A 20,931-nucleotide genomic window follows, 5' to 3' on the forward strand; every position below is an offset into this window, starting at 1 on the left:
CTCGACATGCCAGGAGAAGCAGCAAGCCATAGCTCCCAGTCAGTCAGGCAATCATGAGGATAAAAAAAAAAAAAATCTGTCCTCTAAAGTGTATTGTATTAAAGGAAATAATGGAAACAAAGTCTTTGTAAATTGGAAAGTGTGGAGGAGGTGAAGGGAGGGCAGGGATATGGGGAAAAAATAAGAACCAAGATCTGTCATGTAGAGGTATCCCAATGATGACTGTAACTGTACTGTATACGTAAAAGATACCAATAAACTCAATGAAAAAAATAATAAAGTGCATTGTGTTGCTACACTATGATATTTAGTAAGTCACGTGTGTTGAATGCATTTCCAATTCATAGTATTTCTAACTTTTTATAGGTTTGTAGGAATGTAAATTCTAGGCTGGGATTTGACTCTAGTCAAATTCTAGGGTGGCTCATTAAGTACTATATTTTAACACAGCATTTCCAACTGGTGATCATTAGTATTTTTAATAAATCACTTGACTCAAGACCTAAAAGACCATTATTTTTTAAAAAATTATTTTAAAAAATACATGAGTGAAACCAGAAAGAGAATATTTGCAATTTATTACCTAAATTGTCTTGGTAATGCATTTACTATTCAAAATCCAAAGATGAAAAGTTTTACTTCCTTTTTAAATTTTTTATTTATATAAAAATTTTATATAATATACCTCATTGTGAAAAAGAAACAATATATCTTAAAATTATTAATGATTTAATCAAGGATAGTATAAAATATGATTCTAATAAGTCTAAATTAAATGAAATAAAATGGTATAAAATTCATTGAACTTGTACTGTTAGACCTAGCAATGGTTATTTAAATAAGTTCTAGCAAAAGTTGTATTTGATATATGTTTCTCTGTTTGGGTATTATAAAATAATTTTTACTTTAATAAATGGAAAGGAAAATAGAGACTAAGAAAACAACTTTGTTGTTATTTATTTTTTATTCCTGGGAGCCTCTAGAAAGGTAGAGATGTTTTAAAATAATTGTAGGATTACCAGAAATACTGGTGTAAAAAATGTTGTTATGCTATTTTAAAACCAGAGCTAAATGAATATTTTTTTGTTTCCCTCCAAGATCATAAGCAAAACTGATTTGATCTCTGAAAGCCATAACCTCCCATCACTACTCCAAACCTTAGTCTAACTATGAATGGATCTTGCTTTGTCTGGGCTAGTAAGGTTATTGTGAAATATGCAAATGATAGTGAGACCTGCCTACTGTGGGGAATATCTGGATATATGAGATATAAATTATTCAAAATAGAGCCCCAAGCAGTTGTCTCAATGGATATGTCATTTATTTATCATCTGAAAAGACTTAGAGAGCAGTCCATATGAGGAGTTACCTATGATACATGCTTGAAAGTGGGAAAATTTTAAAAGTCAAACCAAATAAAGTCTTTAGCTTTAATATGTTAAAGTACAGGACTATCTACCCACAGGAAGGCATGGTGAAAGTGAGCACAGGCATCTCATCTGTTGTCCAGTTCCTGTCCGTGACCCAGCCCTGATTAACTATATGTCCTCCATCTCCACCTTAAAGGAGTTCACCACTGGTGGGGGGGATGTTCTGAATACTCAGTGGGAAATGAGTTTCATGCCACATTTCACCTTTCGTAATAAATACCTTTACTACCACTACCTACTCCACTCTTTTATTGAAAAATTAGAAGTGTTAAAGCTAAACTATCTGAAAACTAACATAGTGTTTTAAAGATAAAGTAATCAAATGATTGAACCTAAAAAATTAAAATTAATTTAATCCACTTTTTTTTAAAGATGCCTATAAAGTTTAGGTACTACACAAAGGCCTGAGTTAGAAGGTAGAATGATTGATTTTTTTTCAGAGGACGAGAGGCAAATAGGGATGCTCAACATTTGGTGTAGAAACAAAGGCTAAGGGAATAGGAAGAAGGAGCAATCGATTCTGCCTCGAAGGGCCCTACAATTCTGTGAAAGAAACACATTTATTTTCTAATCCATAACTTCAAGTAATCAAAATTTTTATGTTCGTGTCTCTTAATCATTATAGTGTAAGTAGCTCCCATTCTAAATGCTATTTTGGCAATCCTTTTACTTCAAGAAACCACATTTCATGATTGAACGAGAGCAAGTTTTTAATTCAAAGAAAATGTTTAATTCAAATGTAGGAGATTTTTCCCCTTTTTCTTATCTCTTGTCTGCATCATACTTTTGAAAGACTTCCCTGATCCACTTAGGGTCCCTGTTTGATGCTTCATAGAATGTAATATTTCACATGATGTAGCAATGGCCTTTTTATTTTATTTGTGTCCTTCATGAAGTACAGTCTCCTTAAGGACAAAGATTCTGTCCTTTTTTAATCACGCTGTCCCCAGGGCCTAGCTAAGTGCAGAAACTAGCTGGCACCCAATAATGATTCATTAAATAAATGAGTACATTAGCATTTATGACTTACAAATTCATTCTTTTCCACAGCCTTAGGCACAAGTTTCTATAGTGCTAAAAAGTGAGAGTCACTAGCAGAGTACAGCACACTACCTGAGAGATCTAGAGCGGAAAACCTGCAAGGACTGAATTTAGGCCAAAGTTCTCAAAGACAGGGGAATTTCAAAGCCAAGGAAGACAAATCAAAGGGCAGAAGCAGGGTCTTAAATTGTGAGAAAATTCTAGGCTGTGACTCTTAAACTGGGGACCTGTGTTCGGAGGGGTATTTGTCATGGTGTTTCAGAAGACAGGAAGCCAGAAGACCAACGTGGCCTATCTTGCTACTGTGTCAAAGTTATTCAGTGGTGAGTAATTCAAAATACTCTACTTTATTAAACATGGGTAAAATTAACACACCCATTTTAAAATAAAAATGACATCTCAAAATAATTATCTACTTTCAATAAATTATTTTATTTCATACACACAAGCCCTTAGAGTGATGTGCTTTTTTTGTCCTGCTATTGGGGCTACTACAGTAGATATTTTTGAGAAGCTTAAGTGGAAAAAACACTGAACAAACCAAATTTTCAAATACATTAGGGACAATTTGAGAATGACCTTGGCCAACTGAGAAGAACACTATTGTGGTATCTTTTCCTAAACTTTACTGATTTTCTTTAAGGTATAGCCGGTCTATGGGTAAGAGAAAATGTTAAAACGAGTACTTAGATCTTAGCTTGTTTTAACTAAAGTCAACTCTTTTTCCTTGTTACAAGATACAAAGTAAGATTTTCAAGAAATTGACGATTGTTGAAGCTGCATAATGGGTATTTTATATTATTCCCATTATTGCACTTATTTGAAAATTTCCATGCTGAAATATTAAGGAAATAAAAGCAGTGTATGCTTATGCATAGAAAAATATTACATACAGGTTTAAAAAAGCATAAAAAAACTATTCTGAGACCTTTATAGTTTATGTACTTAATGATGTATTGTAGGGCTGATAATGTAACTCAATGGTAGAGCACTTGCCTAGCACATATGAGACCCTAGGTTCAATCTCCAGCACCACAGAAGAAAAAGATATATCACGAACATCTTTCCATGTCAATAAATTCAATTTGACAGCTTGATTTTAAATGCCTATACAGTGCTAAAGTTTGTATCTTTACATTCTACTATATATAGTATTTATTGTTGTGCAACTTTATGGTACTGTCAAAAGAAGGAAATTTTATGGGAGTGAATCTGTTTAGGACATGACCCAAAATCAATATAGTCATGCATCCCTTAATGATGATGATATGTTCTAGGAAATGAATCATTAGGTATTTTTATCATCATGTGAACATCAGGGGCTACTTCTACAAACCAATCTGGTGTAGGTCAGTCACTCATATAACCACTTGATGTAATCAAGAGTCTTGTAGGCAAAGATATAGAAGGCTGCTCCTGGCATAACATAACATACTATAATTAAATAATATAGTCATCGATTGTCATCATTGAGTATTATGTATTATACATAACTTATGTGTTATGCCTGTATTCTGTCAGTGTGGTAGGTTTGATTATATCAACATGATCACAAATACATGAGTAATCCATTGCATTATCATGTTACTACACCTGTGATGTCATGGCAGCTACAATGTAACTAGGCAATAGAATTTTTCAGCCTCATCATAGTCATAAGGGACCACTAGCATATAGCTGGTCAATCGCTGACTAAAACATACAGTTCATAAATGTATGCTCTCTGAAGGCAGAACAGTCATTACAAATAAATAATCTAGTGACTAGATGTGCAAAATGATTTTATCTAACTTTGGGGTTCTAAAATAAGATAGCACTTTAGCTGGGTGTGATGGTGCACACCTGTAACCCCAGAACTCAGGAGGACTGAGGTAAGAGGATTGCAGTGAATTCAAGGCCAGCATGGGCTACATGATTGTTCAAGACCAGCCAGGATTGCATAGGGAGATCCTATCTCAAAAAACAAAACAACAACAATGACAACAACAAAAGATAGCACTTTATTCTTAGGAACCAGCAGAAATTCTTCTAGCATTATCTTCTTTCCTTCCCCTAATTATGAAAAATGTTACTATAATACAAGAACAATCTTGTCACCTCATGTAGGATGCTATGTAAAGTTCCTTCTGCTGAACTCCAGTCAAAGGTATGGCTCAGTAAAAAGAGCAGTGTTCATGATTGTTTTCCTGGAATACTCATACGTTACTTGGAGGTCAGAAAGTAATAATTCCTAAAGAAACTCTGGTTGTTGTAAGGAGTAAAGTCCAGTCAGGGATTTTAAAGCTTGATATGCCATAGGGTGACCAATTATCCTTTTGCTAAAATCTTGTTTTTTTTAATAAAAGGTATTTTATTATCATATTAAGCATATAGTTGTCTAAAGAGAATAATTTCTCTTTCATCTGTAACAATCTGTGTTACTGAGGACTTCCATAATGGGTACAGAAAATGTCACTATTTAATTTATGTTAAGTTGTCAGTAATTTCCATTTAAAATAGCACAATGAAAGGCACATGATTTTGCCATAAACATTGCACGTAGGAGTGTTCTAATTTTGACCGTGTCTATATCACTCCTTAGTTATTTTCCTCTTCTTAAAGTGACTGTTTGGTCAGCATCTTAAATATGCATTGTCAAGGAGGACAATGCTCCTTTTTTGTAATAAAATAATGCTCCTGAACTGGTGAGAGACCTATCATGGGAGACCCTGCCCTGAAACTGCTCGTGATGACACAATGACTCCACCCTACCCTGAAAACTCTAGATGACACGATGATCATTCTGCAGTTACTGAGAAAGTTCTCAGATGCGTGTGCTGAAACTGCACGTGTGTGCAGCCTATTCCCCTTCACAAGCAGCACTCATTACACTACTCAGGGCAGCCAGGGAGGGCTCCCTCTGGTCCACTGCCCCTAACCCTCTCGCTGCAGCAAAGTTTCCAATATGGTCTGGCTTGAGTGACCCTATCTCAACTCATAATTCCCACCTGTGGAAGAGTGGACTGACTGAGGAGAGGCCACGCACACTGCTGGAAGAGTTCTAGATAGCTTCCAAAGGGGCTGTGAGTCCCACTGCTGAAACGCTGAAGTGGACCAGAGTCATGAAGACCCATAACCCTCAGAGCTTTAAGACTCAGGGCCCAGGGTTACTGGCACTCAAAGCCTAGAGCTGCTAATGGTAGGGAGCTGTCACTTGCTGGTTTAGGATTTCTCTCCAAACTGGGCAGAATAACCCTCAGTTAATGGTGACATTCTCAATGTTTCAACCCAACTAGAAGCTAGAGAACAAAAGAATGAACTGATGTTCATGCTGGTTAACATCCCAGACAGAAAGTAGTATGGAAAAGGGTGAAGGGTGGGGAATGGACTTATAGCAATAAATAAGGGAATACCAAAAGCAGAGTAACTGCAATACAGTATCTCATTAAGACTGAAACAGTCCCTTGTTAGAAGCATGACGTACAAAATGTTGTTGAGTTAATTTCTTGAAAGCAGAGGAAACACTTTTGATGCATTTGTCTGCATCTTGAGCACTGATTCTTGGAAAGATTTACTTCATCATCCAGCTTTCAGGGCTGACTCCTTGAGGGGTGTTGGAGATAGTCTGCCTGGGTATCTGCATTACCTTTCCAAACACATACTATTCCAGCTAAGCATTGCAGCACACATGTAAATTCCCAGCACTCTGGGAGGCTGAGGCAGGAGAATCACAAATTTGAACTCAGCCTGGTCACATTAGTGACTTAGAGTGTTCCTGTTTCAAAATAAAAAATTAAAGAAAGGGCTGGAGATGTAGCTCAGTATGAAGTTCCTGGGTTGAATCCTCAGTGCCACAAAAAAAGTATTAATTATAGATATAGATTTATTCGAGGGTTACATTATAAATGGAATCTTTATCTCTAGGACTAGAGAATCCACACCCTCCCTGAGACTTCAGTTAATTTAGAATTTCTGCCGCCTTGAAGTCCGATGGAATTCAAGTGAATGCTAATTACCAGAACCAGAAACTTTGGAGAGTGCAGCACATTGAAGCCTCTGATTTGTAAAAGAAAGAGGGTCCGTCCATCATCTCTGTGTCCTGCCTGGGATCCCTGTATTGTTCACTAACTCCCGTTAATGCCCTTCACATGAACCTGAATAAGGAGAAAGACCAGAAGTACCGATGGGGAGGACACCGGCCAGCTTTCTTCTCTGCTTTGGTCTCCCAGCTGAGTGTGGCTTAGGCTGCGATGCAGCACTTCTTTAGGTAAGCTAGGCAAGAGCAGTCAGAGGTGCTAAAAAAGTGTTCTCTACTCTTTCAGCTCTCCTGTATGGCCCTGTTCCAATTAAAAGGATACTGCTATTTCCTTATTCATGTAATAAATTTATTTTTTCTTCTATATTGGTACATTTTAGGTATATAAAACAGTTACATTCATCATTGGGGTCTTGTACCTTTACATGGCATTTCTTGGTTCTTATTTTTTCCCCATTCTCCTGGCCTTCCTTCACCCTCTCCACCCTTTCCTATTTACAAAGACTTTGTTTCTATTTTTTTTTCCTTTTCTCTTATTTTCTTTTCCCTTTTTACCTTTCCCCTACCCTGCCCACTTTCCCTACTCCTTTAGACCTTTTCTTCCTATTGCACAATATCAATTACATATTTTGATCATTATTTACACTTTTAGTTACTCATGCCAGAGAAAATATTCAGTATTTACACGTGTGTCCTATTAATTTCACTTGAGTATGGCCTCAATATGCATCCACTTAGCTATAAATATCTCTAGTTTCTCATTCTTTACGGCTGAGTAATACTCCATTTTATAAACAAAAACAAACAACAACAAAAAAAACTTCTTTATCCAGTCTCTGGTCAATGGGCAGTTGGACTGTTTCCAAGTTTTAGCTATTAGAAACTGTGCTATGATAAACATGGCTGCACATATATCACTGTGGTATGATTCTTTTAATTCTCTTGGAAAGATACCCAGCAAGAGTATAGCTGGCTCAAATGGCACCTCTAGGTAAGGACTTTTATAGCTATTCTGACCTCTGAGGATTTTAACTCTTCTTATAGAAGAAATAAAGTGCTTTAATTAACAAAAGTATATGCTTGTCTTATTTTTCTATATTTACTTCCTGGTAGCCAGATTAGATGGAAATTAGCATTTCTGTTTTATTACATTTCTAAGGACAGAAATCAGTATATATCTTGAATTATATTCTTAAAAGCTTAAAAAGCATTCAACACACTTTAAAATCCTAACAATTTTCCATTACAGTCACAAGTTTTTGGACTAACATGAAGAAATATTAACTCAACAGACATTTCTTGCACGATTACTAAGTTTCCAGTGCTCATGGAGATGCTGGAAAATAACAGCATGAGCAAAGTCCCTGAAAAACAGAGGTATAGAGAATGGATCAACATTTTGAGAACTAAAAGACAAGAGGTGACAGTTTAAGAATCTTCCTTGAATTTCAAGGGTAATCTCCTTCCCAGCCACAGACTAAAGAATTCTCACCTTCCGCATCCTTTCAGTTTAGCTGCTTCCACATTTTAAGTTCTGTAATTTATGAATTCCTCAATTTCTTTATTTGTTAGTATACATTTGGTTGCGGTTATAGCAGATTTATCTGAGTAAGAAATTCAAATTTAAAAAAAATTAGGAATATATAACAGAAATAGAATGGTTTATCTTTTAGCTTTCTTTCTCCTAAGAGCTTTGGACTTGTTCCTCTAGAGTTGGATGAATTAATACCAAAAGTGACCCTTAAAACATGTGATTATTCTCCACCCTTGGGCTGAATTCCTTGCCCAGAAGTAGCAATTATTAAGCAGTTGGAAACAGTCAACATCTTTCCCCTTTTGTCCCCCACCATGCACATTTTCCTGAGTATGTTAAAAATTTTAATCTCATCTTAATCTCTGTCCCTAAGGTCATATTCACTGGTATTCTCGGAAGACTTCCCATGCAAGAACTGCAGACAAAATATCCTCAGAGGCCAGCACTCCTGAGAGACACATTCAAATGTGTATTTTCACATGGTAGGACAGCTCTGGTGATAGGCTATGACAAAGGCAAGAGAAAGGGTGGGGGAAACTGATTAAGACATGTTTCAGGGGGAAAAAAGGCAAAGGAAGAAATTTGCAATCAAATGAAAGCTGGAACACACCACTCCCCATGGCCGCTACACATTTAAACATGTAGTTTTCTGCTTCTGTATGATAGGTCTCACTTGGTAGTATTAGATCAGTTCTAGATACATGGAGTTTGAGAGCTACTTCCATGTACAGAATCAGTTAACTTTTCTGTATGGAGTGAACAGATGGAGTTGGGCCTCACAAGAAAGAGGTCAGATTACCAGACAGAATTTTTGAAAGTATATTCATAGAGGTGATAACAGAAAAAGTAAAGTTAAAATTAGGTATAAAAAGAATGTGGAGTAGTGCACACCTGCAATCCCAGTACTCAGGGAGGCAGAGGCAGGAACTTTGTTGTGAGTTCAAAGCCAGCCTGGGCTTCACAGTGAGATCAAGGCCAGCCAGGACAACATAGTGAAACCTTGTTTCAAAAAAGAGAGAGAAAAGCTGGGCGTGGTGGTGCACGCCTGTAATCCCAGCACTCGGGAGGCTGAGGCAGGAGGATCGCTGTGAGTTCGAGACCAGCCTGGGCTACATAGTGAGTTCCAGGGCAGTCTCAACTATATAGTGAGACCCTGTCTCAAACAAAAAAAAAAAAAAAAAAGAGAGAGAGAGAAAAAAGGATGTGGAAAAAGATAAGATACAGGTCTAGGATGGAACTTAATTATTCAGAATAAATAGAAGAAATAAAAGAGTACAATATTCCCCTCCTTTATTGCAATTACAATCATCTGAAGTGCTTTATAAAATCCAGACGTATAGATTTCAACATGCACCAAGGACATGTGTATGTCTGAGGGTATTTTTTAATTAATATCAATATTTATCAGTGATTTTTAAACCTCAGAGCCTTGTAAGCTATAAATAGATCCTGCCTTTAACAAAATTTTCAGCATGAATGATTCTGAAAGATGTAACATCAAAAATTCAGAAATAAGACAAAAGACATACTGCTACAAGCACTAATCAACATTTTTTTCTGGAAGTTCTAGTTAACAAAATAAGAAAAGGAAACAATAGGTTAAAACACAGAAAAAAAGAAAAAAATTGCTATTAGATTACAGGAATGTCGACATAAAAATCCCAAGTGAATTAATAAATTATAATAACAGTATTCACTAAATACATGTATACAAAGTCAATATGTAAAAAAGTTTTCTTTAACCTTAGTTTTTTTCTGAGATTTTCTTTTCGTTCAATAGATCACACTCTGCTCAGCCATAAAGAATGAGAAATTAGTCATTCATAGGAAAATGGATGCATATTGAGGCCATACTCTTAAGTGAAATAAATAAGACACACATTGTAAATACCATATAGTTTCTCTGGTGTGAAAAACTATAATCATAAATAAAATCCTAATGGTATAATTGACAATTTGTAATAGGAAGAAAAGGGCTAAAGGTGTAGGGGAAGTGGGAAGAGTAGGGGAAAGGATATATGGGAAAAGAAAAAACATGAGAAAATGAAAAAATGGAAATAAAGTGTTTGTAAATAGGGAAGGGAGGAGGAGGTGAAGGGAGGGCAGGGGATGGGAAAAAAATGAGAACCAAGACCTGTCATGTCAAGGTACAAGAGCCCAATGATGAATGTAACTGCACTGTATACCTAAAATGTACCAATAAAATCAATGTGGAAAAAAAATAGACCACACTCACAGAAACAATAAAGACTTTAACAAATCCAAAGAAATGGAAATTCTGTTAGCTCTCACACTATACTGAAGTTAAATCAGAAGCTGACAGCAAAAAACACTTAGAATAAAATAACTTTTTTTCTCTTTTCTACTGTTAACTTTTTCATATAAGATAAACCATACATTGTTCTAGCTTGTGTGTCTGATTTGCTTCACTTAACATTATGATCTCAAGGTGCACTCATCTTTTTACAGATGTCTCATGTTTATCTTGCTTAGTGGTAGAGTTGTGCTCCATTATATATAAATACCACACATTATTTATTCATCTATTGATGGGCATATGGGCTGTTTCCAAGATTTAGTTATTGTAAATTGTGGCGCTATCAATATGGGTACACACATCCCTGTGGTGTGATATTTTTAACTCTTTGGGGAAGATACCCAAAAGGACAATAGCTGGGTCAAATGGGATTTGTACTTTTAGTTTTTTGCAGAATACACATAGTGACTCCTACAGTGGTTTATCAGTGTACACTCCCATCAAAAAAGGAGAAGGGTTCCTTTTTCCTCACAGCCTCACCAGTGTTTGTTATTGGTTGACTTCTTGATAGTAGCCACTCTTTCTGGGTTGAGGTGGAATCTTTAATGTTGTTTTAATTTGCATTGCTTGAATGGCCAGTAATGTTGAACATTTTTTCATGTACAGTGGGCCCTCAAGTTAAGACCAGGCTGACATATGAACAACTTGGGTTAAATAAGATAATGGACGATTCATCTGCCTCTTGTTATCTATAGCATCTGCCCAAGTAAACATCCAGATCTTAGCTGTATTGACTTACAACCAATTTGAGTTATAACCAGCCCTTGGGAACTGATCAAGTTTGTATGGGTGCACTGTATTTGGCCAATTGGCCAGTTGTATTTCTTCATCTGAGAAATGTCCATTCATTTCAGATGCCCATTTTTATTGTCTTTAAATTTGGAGGTTCAAATCATTTTGAGCTTTTTGTACATTCTAGGTGTTAGTCCTTTGTCTGAGGTATAGCTGGCAAAATTTTTTTCCCATTCTGTAGGTTGTGACTTCACTTTGTTGGTATCTGTGCAAAAACTTTTTAATTCAATGAGATCCCATTTGTTGATTCTTGGTATTATTTTCTGCATAACTTGAGTTTTATTCAAAAGTCTTTGCCTATAGTAATATTTATGGAACCCTGGGTAAGGTCAATATACAACACTGAACAAATGAAGACTGTATGAGTTGCTCAAGTGGTAAAAATAACAAAAGAAAATGAAAAAAAAACAAAACGCTCAATATGCAAGCCAGAAAAAAAATATGGAAGCTAGAGAAAAAAAGGGTATAAAGGCTTATTGAAATTATTTGGCATAGCTCTTTAAAATGTGTGTTTCTCTGATTCCACTTTTAAGAATACAATCTATTTAAATATCAATGTTCTCATAAATCTGTCATAAGGATATTAATTCCGAAATTGCTTTGAATAGTCCTGTCCAAATACAAAAATGCAACAGTATATCATGTCCTTGTAAAACATAACATCAACAGATTGGTTTATGAATTTGGAAAGATTACCTTTCCTTATTAAGAGAAAAGCAGACTATAAAGCAATTAAGCATAATTTATTTCTATGAATGTACAAGTTACAATATTCTCACATGCATGTAGAAAAACGTGAAGTATATACATATAATCTTAACATTCCCTAGAAATTGTTAAACTTTGTACATATTGCCCTTATTTGTCTGTATTTTTTAATACTAATAAAGTAATGTGCATAACTTTTTATTGCATATACTTTTAAATTTTAATTGATATAAAAAATTATACTTTTTTTGGGGGGGGCACCAGAGATCAAACTCGGGTCCTTGCGCTTTCAAGGCAGGCCACCGAACCGCTGAGCTAAATCCCCGGCCCCCAAAATTACACATATTTATAGAGTATCATGTGAATTCCAATTCATTTACACACTGTGTAATATAATAATCTGTATACATATTTATAGGTTAAATATACCTATCTCCTCATTTATCAAAATATTCAAAATCTTTGCCTCTAATATTTCAAATATACAGTATATTTTATTATCTCGTAGCCGCATGACTGGAATGCTATCAATTCATAGAAAGTAATGCAATGTTGTCATTTGCAACAACATGAATACAATTGGAAATCATTGTGCTATTAAATAACCCAAGAATAGAGAAACAAATGCCACATGATCTCATTCATATGTAGTACATAAAGAAGTTAATTTCACATTAGTTGAGAAGTCCATGGTGGTTATGAAGAAGACAGAGAAAGGAGGAGTGGAGAACGACGAGGAAAGGTCAATCAACAGATTAAGTTGCTCTTATGAGTAAGAAGCTCTGGTGTGCACGCACGCAATTTGTAAAAGAGGGAGTGGTCAAATGTATCAATTCCTTGGATTATTTTATCAATGTACTAGATTTTAAACTTTGGAAAATAGCAATGATCCTCTTTCTTGTTGACTATTGTGCCCTCTGCACCTGGCCTCACACTTGCCACATGCTAAGCATCTGTACGGCTATTATTGTCTAAATAAATTAAATACCTTATTGGTCTTTCCACTTCTAGTCTTGCTCTCATCCAGTCTTGTTCTTTCCCTGCCTCTTGCCTGAAGGTTAATTTTGATTCACCAGTTTCATCATGTCATTTTCTTGCTAAATTGCTCTCAGTACTATTTATTATTTCAAAGTAAATTCCAAATTTATTAGGATAATATCTATCAACACCTGTCTACTACTTCAGCCACATCCCTGGTCATGGAATACACTTTACCCTGATACACCCTCTATTTTATATGGACATCTGTATAAAATGGTCTATGCTTAATTTATAAAATCCATTCTCTCTTTTTTTGGTCTGACTGAACTTCTTACCCATCAATACTAAAAGTGTCTTTCACCTTCCCTAGGTAGTTATTGTCTTTCAGTCTAGATTAGGTGTCCTTCCCAAGATACAGCACTTATTCAAGGTGTTGATACTATTTTAATTATTTTTATTAAAATTATAATTGTGAGGCCAGGGATTTAGCTCAGTGGTTCCGCTGCCTGTTTTGCAAGCACAAGGTCCTGAGTTTGATCTCCGGTACCAAATATGTATATGTGTGTATATATATATATATATATATATAAAATTGTGTATCATGAAACTTTTCAGAAAATATAGGAAGGAAATTTCAAAATAAAATTAACCAAGTTCCCATAGATATTTATGCCCCCAACAGCATACGTTTTTATTTACATCCACTTTCTTATGTGCATTTATGCAATCATACAGACTCATTCATTCCCCCAAATGCACCAGCTTAATCTTTTGAATTTTGAATTACAATAGTAACTAAATACAGTTATGGAATAAACTGCTGTTTAACACATGGTGTAGTTTTCAAATTGGGCTAACATATCTATCTCCTTAAATACAATGCTTTTTGTGATTAGAGCATTCAAAATCTTTTCCTGTGGCACTTTTTTTAAAGAAAGTATGTCATTCTTATCTATAATCATCCTCCTGTGCAAGAGAACATCAGAACTGCTTTCTTCTACTGAACTATAACTTAGTATCTTGACCAAAATTTTCCTATTCATTTCTCATCCTCCCTGCTTTCCCCAGCCACTGGTAACCAGGATTCTACTCTCAAGTTCCATGCAATCAACATTTCTGCATGCTTGTTTTTTAGGTATACAATATAATGACACTTATCATTGGAAATTTGTACCTTTATATAATCTATCTTGGTTCTTTTTTCCCCATTCCCTTGCCTGCCCTTCAAGCCCTCTACCCCTCCATTTTACAAAGATTTTGTTTCTATTTTTTCATTTTCTCATATTAATTCCATTCCCTTCTTTCCCAATCCCTCCCACTTCCCCTTCCCCTTTGCACCTTTTCTTCCTATTTCACATTATCTATTATACATTTTCATCCTTATTTACACTTTCAGTTTCTCACACCAGAGAAACTATTCAGTATGTACACATGCCTGTCCAGAGTATCACCTCTGTTTGTTTCGTTTTTTTTTTTTCTTTTTTCTTATTGAGTTTATCAGTACATTTTAGGTATACAATACAGTTACATTCATCATTGGGCTCTTGTACCTTGACATGACAGGTCTTGGTTCTCATTTTTTTCCCATCATCTGCCCTCCCTTCACCCCCTCCTCCCTTCCCTATTTACAAAAACTTTATTTCCATCTTTTTCATTTTCTCATATGTTTCCCTTATATCCTTTCCCCTACTCTTCCCACTTCCCCTACACCTTTAGCCCTTTTCTTCCTATTACACACTGTCAATTATACCATTAGAATATTATTTACTATCATAGTTTTTCACACCAGAGAAACTATATGGTATTTACAATGTGTGTCTTATTTATTTCACTTTAAGAGTATGGCCTCAATATGCATCCATTTTCCTATGAATGACTCTAATCTCTCATTCTTTATGGCTGAGTAGTATTAAGATGTGGTTTTTCTATAAAATGTTTGTTTGCTTTTTGAGACAGGGTAGCCCAGGCTGATTTCAAACTCTTGTCTCAGCTTCCCAAGTGCGGGGATTACAGGCATACGCCACCAAGCACAGCCATCTGTGAGTCTGTTTTAATTCTCAGAGTGATCTCTTAAAACCACTGATTAATCATGTAATACCTTTGCTTGAAGTTATTTTTAAATTTCCAATTGATTGGTTTTTGGAAAAGATTTTTGATCCTTCCTGTAACCTCTATATCCAGGAAAGTGCCGAGTCCAACCTTGTTTGCCATGTTTATCATCTACCACTCTTCCCCTCACTTCCTCCATACTGCCACATTGGAGATCTCTCTCTACCTACCATGGTCTTTTCCACCACAAAGGTAACTCCCTCCATTTATTTTCCATTATTCCATATTGTTTGTCAGTTTTTAATGTCTTACCCATAAGGAGCTTGTTATCTAAGCATTTTGTTCGTTAGAATATACTCAATGACTTAAGACAACTTAATCTGAAGTTTTCACTGTTGGTTAATTCAAGAGATTAAAGAAAAGATGCTAAAAGAAGATGCCACCTTGAACATAGAGCAATAACAATGAAGACAGGAACAATGTAGACACTATTTAAAAATAATCCTATCCCAATCAAACACAGATTTGGTTAGTAAAATCTCAGAATGTACCACATACAGAGTCTATACCTAGTTTGCTACCAATATTTAAGAACTGAAAGTAACTTAGAAATATGATAGCAAATATGCAGGAGCAAATCAATAGAGCTGAATATAGCTGAATTCTCCATGCCAAGTACCTATAGCTTTAAAACTGTTCCAATGATGCATTCATTCTGTTAATCACTTTAAAAATAATATTTCAAATGGCAATAGAAAATTTTTATTGTAATAAAGTGGACATCTATAAAGAAAATATAAAAAGCACTCGTTACTTCTATTAAAGAAAACAATATTTCATAACAAAATATTTATAGAATAATAGTTAATACTTTGTGTATTATCTTAAAATGACTAAAATGTTATTCATAGTTGAAGTCATAGACAAAAAAGACTCTTACAAAGAAGAAACAAACAGATAAAAGCACAAAACTTTCTCTTCAATGAACTAGGAGAACCTGTACTATAAATAAAACAAGTTAGTATATATATTAAAATAGTTTTGAAACAATGGAAGAGATAATTTGGGGAATTATTTGGATTTATCGCTACTTCCTATATTCTAACATATTAACATTTTTTTCTAATAACAAGAAAAATCTTACATCTCAGGCCTGGTATTTGAACTGACTAAAATTATTCTTTTTTCTAAACCTAAATATTTCAACCCTAGGGAAAAGAAAACAAAAAATATCATCAAGCTATAAACCAATACCTTAAATTCGGAACAGCTGTTCCTGCCATCTGTGTGTCATCACATGACAATGAGAGTGGAATTAACTGTGCTCCTGCTGCCTCATAGCTGCACCGTCCCCGTTTGCCTTCACTGCTTCTCCACCATCACTTAATGGAAGATTACACACTCAAACCACAGTTTGGCCTACCTAGAATGTATATATATGCTTAAGTGTGGATGTACATGTTTATGTTTTGAATGAAGGTGGACAGAACAGGGGAATGAAGAATGAGGAATGCTTGTAATAAATACACCTGAAGAACTAGGTGTGATTGGGCACACCTGTATCCCATCACTTGGGAGGCTAAGGCAGCAGGGTTACCTTCAAGTCAAGGCCAGCTTGGGTTATATCATGAGATCCTATCTCCAAAACCATAAGATACAAAACAAAATAAAATAAGAAATACATCTGAATATCAGGGAAAATCTCATAAATTTCTAGTTTTGTAGTTAATTTCATAGATAACTATTTGATTGCATTACTAAGCACAATGCACACTAATCAGTGCAAAAATGGTGGGGGGCAGTCTTCCAGTTTCACAGTGGATATTATCTTCCCTGCCACACTAAATCACAGAAATTAAAGAAAATGTATTTTAACAAATAAATTAAAATACAGTAAAAAAAAGAAAGTCATTTAAAAGCAAGAGAGAGAACAAGTTATGAGATAAGAATGATGTCAGCATCCGTGCCTCTCCTGGGAAAGGTCTAACCTAGGAAATGAGACCTGGGATGCAACTGTTCCACACCTGGGGAAACCGATCCAAGAGCAGGAGGCCACTGGCAATATAATCAGTCGGAACACCACGAACGAAGGAGTCCAGCAAGTTCCCACTCCATGTCTCTCTCCCTGCCTTCCTGTAAGACAAACAGTAGTATCTATCTTCCCACGGAAAGAGAAACATGGTACTTCAAATAGGGCAGTGTACCAAGTACTATATGGAAGTAACTCCCAGCCTGGTGGATGTAAAGAGTTCCTGTCTCGAGACAGTAGACAATGAACTCAAGGACAAAGGAGGTGGAGAACAGGAAGAGCTTGTTAAGAGAAAGCTCCTGAGAGGCAGAAGGGGTCCCGGAAGTTGGGGGCTGCTGAAGCTCTTTGTCTTGGGGGTTTGTAAACAGCAAAATCACATTGCCAGTTATCTGGGGTAAAACTATTATCAACCCGTGGGGTTACAATATAGTCACTGAGCTAATGACACAATAGAAAAACAAGGTACTCAGCAACGGTATGCTCTAGAAAAAAGGAGTTTCTGGAAGGGATAGAAGTGAGAGTCAGAGCATTCTGGTCATCTAGTAGGTGTTTGTTATGTAGTTTCTAAAGTGTTTGTTACATTGTTCAGGCTTAGTGGACCAGATGGTGCTAGTTAAAGAACAGCTTTGAGCTGCAGTTTACCTCTGAGGAGGCTTGTAGGCCTAGCCAGAGTGTCGCCATCTTAGGGCCTAGTTTCTTTCAACTCAGCCCTGGACTATAGCCCTGTTTTTGCCTCTCCTCTGTTCTGACTCTGTCTTCGGCCTGGTCCCTTTCTAACTGCCTATCGATGTCTACCTAATTTGGCTATCTGCAATAAGACACGGGAGACATTAAGGAAACCAGAAGCACTATATCGGTAACAGTCATCAAGTTACCTCACCAAGCATAATATTCTTAAACAGGTTTAAAGAGGTTGTAGTAGAATAAATATTTCAGGAACTAATAGCCTACAATTTTCCAGAACCAGAAAGACATGAAACCTCACAAAGAGCCAATGTTACACAATGAAAAACACAGATACCTGAGGATGAAAGCTTAGGATAGTAAGTAAAGAGAGGAAAATCCTGATACTTCTAGAGAGAAGATACATTCCTCACAGCAAAATAAGAATGGATTGATGTCCAACATCTTTACCAGCACATTGCTTACAATGTGGCAGAATGCTGAATGTGGAATTCTGTACCGAATTGTATTGCATTAAGCAAAAACATTTCAGAGCTAGTAATAACCAAGAATTTTGTGGACTTGTCTTCTAGTTCTGAGGTTAGCTTATTATTAAATATTCAATTGTGTTTTAGCCGTATTCCAGGTGTGTGGGTGCTCCTATCTATCCCTGGGCACCCTGCCAGTTGCTATGACTGAATGCAGTCATTGTTTTCTCTGCTACTGTAGAGATTGCTTGGAAACTTCACTCAGTTTCTGCCTTTCATAACATGCTTACATTTTAGCTCTTTCCCTGTGGCTCCTCACTACCATAAAATGAGGATCTCTTAGATTTTAAATCCCTGGAATCCTTGTCTCTGGCATTGTTCCCATCCTGACAGCCCATCTTTGTATCAGTCCTGCATGTCTGCCAAATCTGAGTCATGATCTCTCCCAAACTGGCTCTTTCAAACAGCACTTCAACTTCAGTTAGGGCAGATTAACATTTTACTAGAACATAAAATTATATGTAATTTTAGTGTTTACTTCTACAAAGTACCTATGAGAAATCAGAAGGGATAAAGTCTTCTAGGCTTGGATTTAAATCTTAGCCCAGCAATTTACTAATGGAATGTCTCAGGGAGTTTTACTTAACACACCTAAACCTATTTTTGGAAAGTAGGAATAATAGCTTTTTCTCCTCCAGGGTCATTGTTCAAAACATTTAAATGTGAATTTTCTCATCTTCTTCTCTTGTAATATCAGTACAAGTTTTGCAGGGAAAGAAATTCATTTAACCTTAACCTACTTATTACCTAAGAAAAAATGTCATTTCCACAACATGAATAATAAGTAAAAAATTAGTCAAATATACAAGGCAGAATTTTAATTTACGCATGTTGCCACCTGCAAATAACTACTTAAAAACAAATTATCAAATATTTATTGAATGCATGTATTATGTAAAGTCCTCTTAACCATGTTTATGCCATGCAGTTATACAACGTTTATATTACTAAAGCATATAATCAGAAAACTTGGAGAAACTGTCAACCTAGTTAAGTGGACTATATTTTTCAAGCAAATCCGCACATTCTCTTGTAGTACGCAGATCTTTTGGGACAAATCATCAGAATATTTCTTAGTAAAGATGGTATCATATCACAGATACTGGTCCTGCAATTTTAATGTACTCAAACACCTTTTACAGTGAATACCTACCTGCTAGGTTACTCAGAAATTGGAGGTGTCTGGACTTGTTTCTCCACCAAGGAGTTGAGACTCTGTGGTTTCTGCCTTGTGTCCACAGACTTTTGGCTGAATTTTTCTTTCTTCAAATTTATTTTGTCTCCAAATATCTTATCTTATTGATCTGACAGCTATCTTTAAGATGGTTTGGATATGGACTTATTTACCAGTTTATTCCTCAGTTACTTCCCTTTCAAATCAAATATACTACCCATTTCTAGGAGTGTTGCCAGCCACTTAGGTTTTTACACATAGGTTCATTTGCTTGATGCTGACCAAATCAAAGGTGGCCAGTTATTATGGTGAAAAGAAAAAAGGCTTTATTGAAATCTGGCTCCTGGAAGATGGGGGGGCACCACTCAAATCACCATCTCACCATTTGTATGTACACTAGGGTCCTTATAGCAGGGAATAGTTTGCGGGGTTATCAAATAAGGATATAGAGATGCACAGGCTTGTTTCCTCCCTGCTGGGAGCCAGACTTCTTTCCCTGTGGAAGTGACACTGGACTTTGACCTCCTGGTGCCACCATCTACATGGTCTGTCCATTCTTCTGGGGTGAGAAGAGGTGAGGATGGCAGTGTATACCGCAGGCCTGAGGAGCTTTGGAGAAGCCATTTGTCTCTGAAAGAAAAAATATTCAAATTTTTAAATTTCCATTTTGCAGTTTCAATGCCATTTATAACAAAATTTGGAGTAGAAGCTTCCAATGAGCAGGTGGTGTGTAGTTTTCTCTGTTCTAAGATGGAAAGTGGGTGGGTACTTTTACCCTGGTAAACAAATAGTTTTCCATTACTCTTGGAAGAGTGGCTCAATGTAGGAGAGTAGCCTCCAGGCAGGCTTGTAGAGCTCTACACTTGTATCCAACTTATTAATGTAAATTTGGTTCAAGAGCAAGGCTGAATATTGACAGAGGTAGAGTTCTTTTAAATTTGGATTTAGCTTACTGAGCCTTATTACTTATTACCTGAAAATTACCATTTCATTCTTGGAAGTTGATAATGTTGTTGATAATTTTTGTTGAAATATCTGCTTCCAGGAGTATGGAAGATGAGTTCATGCCACACACACAATTTCAACTTTCTTTTATTTCATCCTGAACAAGATTGAAGAGAATGGTACTGGACTTGGTAGAGTGAGAACTGCACTGTAATAGTAGAGAACCACTTTTTCATCCATAGAAAGTGTTATTTGAAACTAAATTGGATGAACTTCTGAGACTTTTGAATAGACCATGGAGCCAAATCCTGATAAGAATTAAATTTTCACTCTCATGCACTATGTGAGTCTCTCTCTCTCTCACCTCTCTCTCTCTCTCTCTCTCTCTCTCTGTGGGTGGGGGGCATGTGCCACGTGGATGTCTGTTGGTTTCTGTGCAGGGACTCTGAAATGTAACTGGGTGCTAGGTTCTAGTTACTTCTGGTAGCAACTGTTAGGAAATGGTTCTAAACTATGTCTCATAGTTCTATTTTGGTCTACAGAAATAGATACTTTAGTCACAGCAATGCCTTTAAAAAATCAGTTGCCAGTGTTGAAAAATGAGATGATTTGGGGCTGTGTGTGGTGCATATGACTATAATCCTAGCATTCAGCAAGCTGAGGCAAGAGGATTGTCATGAGTTTGAGGCCAGCCTGAAAAACACA

General features: G+C 36.1%; 1 protein-coding gene across 1 annotated transcript in view; it reads right to left on the reverse strand.

The window, feature by feature from the left end:
• LOC104853267 (transmembrane protease serine 11E) overlaps nucleotides 1-20,931 on the reverse strand; it is a 129,315-nt gene that overhangs the window by 75,222 nt on the left and 33,162 nt on the right. Inside the window, exons 4-5 of the mRNA XM_010611172.2 lie at nucleotides 19,261-19,911; nucleotides 7,979-8,090 (exon numbers count right to left, since the gene is read on the reverse strand). The gene's annotated coding sequence lies outside the window, so the exon portion shown is untranslated. The remainder of the gene's footprint in view (nucleotides 1-7,978; nucleotides 8,091-19,260; nucleotides 19,912-20,931) is intronic.

Source organism: Fukomys damarensis, unplaced genomic scaffold, assembly GCF_012274545.1.
Source record: "Fukomys damarensis isolate Sample0158 unplaced genomic scaffold, DMR_v1.0_HiC HiC_scaffold_35, whole genome shotgun sequence".
Classification (NCBI taxonomy): Eukaryota; Metazoa; Chordata; class Mammalia; order Rodentia; family Bathyergidae; genus Fukomys; species Fukomys damarensis.